We start from the raw sequence: 2,391 nt of genomic DNA on the forward strand, positions 1-2,391 counted from the left end.
CCCTGCAACCCGCCCGCCCGCCCTGGGCCACGAACGGCCCAAGCTGCGCCGCGCAGCATTAACCTCCCATTTCACGCGCGTGTGCAGCACACCGCTCCGGCTGGACTGCGCGGGCGTGAACTGTACCACTCAGCTTAATAACAAATGTATAAAAATAATAAAAAGGGAAACTCATGGATATTATTTGTCAAGTGTGTGCCTAGCAATCCCTGTTATTTCACATATCGTTCTAGGGGGAACATAAGTAAAACACATTAGCAGTAATTTAAAGTTGCTGTGTGCATTGATTATTTATATCCTTACATAAAACCCCAGTCTCTCTGTGCAGCGTACCAGCCTTGATAAACTGTGTATGTTAAATCACCATCTCCGAATATGTGGACAGAATCTCCAGGCGAATATTGTAGGGTTTTTTTAATATATATACAGAGAGATAGATCCACTCTTTGGTAGTGACTTGTTTGGTTCAAGTGCATCTCTAAATCACAGTATACATATAAATAATAAATAAGGGAGACTCATATCCTTAATATTATTCTCATGTCTTATTAAACTAATATTTCAAAAAACTTTTATTTTTTCCTTTAGTTGCAGGTCACCGCTAAAGTTAAAAAAAAATTACCAGCCAGCCCTGATGCTTCCTGGAAAAGATGCTGGAGTCCCCAGCAAAGCCTGAGCATGAGTGATTATCCTAATTGCCTGGAGATGCCTTTTGAGAGATGGCATAATTAAGCGGCGAGATGATTGAGGCCTTTGGCACCTTTGTCACGCGCTCCCCAGTGCCATCCCCAGCCAGCGACGAAGGAGAGGGCTGTTTCCGGGATGTGAGCTTTATTTTTTCCTTCATTCCCACAAACATGTGATTTGATTTCTTGCCATGGAAATCTCTGGCTGCAGCTGGGCGATTCCCACCAGCCCCTGTGCGCAGCTCTGCACCGGGGAGGGGGCCGGGGGCTTGGTTCCTCGGGGAGGCTGAGAGATCGGGGCAAAGAGCAGGTCGCTAGCACCGAGGCCGAGACCTGGACTGGGGTTTTGGTCGGCTGGCCGCGGGCTTGGGGAGGGAGGGAGGGAGGGGCGTACATGCACGTTCTGTCACTCAGATGCTCTGTGTGCACACGTGTGCACAGCTAAGCTGTCCCTCTGACTGTTTGTGTGTGTGTGCGTGCGTATCTAAGCTGTCCCTCTGCATGTGTGTGCATGTGCATACATACCTAAGCTGTCACTTGGACTGTGTGTGTGTGTACACGCATGTGCATACCTAAGCTGTCCTTCTGACTGTGAGTGTGCATGCATGTGCATACCTAAGCTGTCACTCAGACTGCATGTGTGCATGTGTACATACCTAGGCAGTCCCTCTGACTCTGTGTGCACATGTGCACATACCTAGGTTGTCGCTCAGACTGTGTGTGTGCGCGCGCACGTGTGCGCACACCTATGCTGTCAGCCACCCTCCCACAATGGAAACCACATGTTGCTAGTTAATGAAGCAGCCTGATTTTCAAGGAGGAGGCACTGCAGCTCCCCAGCCTCATCCCGGCTTAGCTGTGTGGCCTCGGGGGGGCTTGGTCCACGGCTGCCGGCCCCAGTCTGAACGCTACGGCCCTTGTGCTGAAGCGGGCAAGAGAAGCGTGGGTGACCCCCTGCGACGCCGCAGGAGGGTCTCTGCCAAGAGCGCTTCTCGCAGGGAGAGGCAGTCTCACCTGGGGGGGCTCTTGCAGCTCTTCCCTCGTGGGCCCGTGGCTCCTAGCCCTGGTGCCACGGACAGCCCCGCTGCAGGAGCAGCAAAGCCGCGGTGCCCCCAGGACGGCGCGGGGCCAGCTCGCCATGCTGGGACACTTAGGCCTGCCACCACCATCACTGATTTGGGCCCATGCGGAGCGGGCCACGCTGGGCCCTGAGCCATGAGCCATGAGCCATGAGCCACGTAGTTCCTGTTGCCCGGGCTGTGCCGGGAGATGCCTCGGATCGGGGCCGTGGCAGCGCAGCGAGCAAAGGGCTTGGCCTGGTTAGCAGAGCGATGTCTCGCGGGGAGAGGCCTGGGCTGGACGCGTGCAGCCGGGCGCGAGCTCTGCAATGGCTGAGGTGCCCCCGCTGGACCGAAGCGCACACGTGCTGCTCCACGGGCCGCGGGGCTGCGAGAGCAGGTGCTGCCGCGAGCCGTGGGCCTGGTCGGGGCTGTCGGATCCGGACTGACGGGCATCGGCAGAGGCGCTGGAGGGGGGCAGCCCCGCACCTGCCGGCAGCGCCGGCCTCCCCGGACAAGCCAGAAGCAGCGAGCGAGCTCCCCAGCCAGCCGCCAGACAGCAGCCAGGACAGGCAGGTGCCTGGAGAGCGCTCTGCTCCTTGGGCAATGGGGCAGAACCGCTCCCGGCACACGGGGACGCCAACGGG

This window comes from Gavialis gangeticus, unplaced genomic scaffold (genome assembly GCF_001723915.1).
Source record: "Gavialis gangeticus isolate Ggan-Ray unplaced genomic scaffold, GavGan_comp1, whole genome shotgun sequence".
Classification (NCBI taxonomy): domain Eukaryota; kingdom Metazoa; phylum Chordata; order Crocodylia; family Gavialidae; genus Gavialis; species Gavialis gangeticus.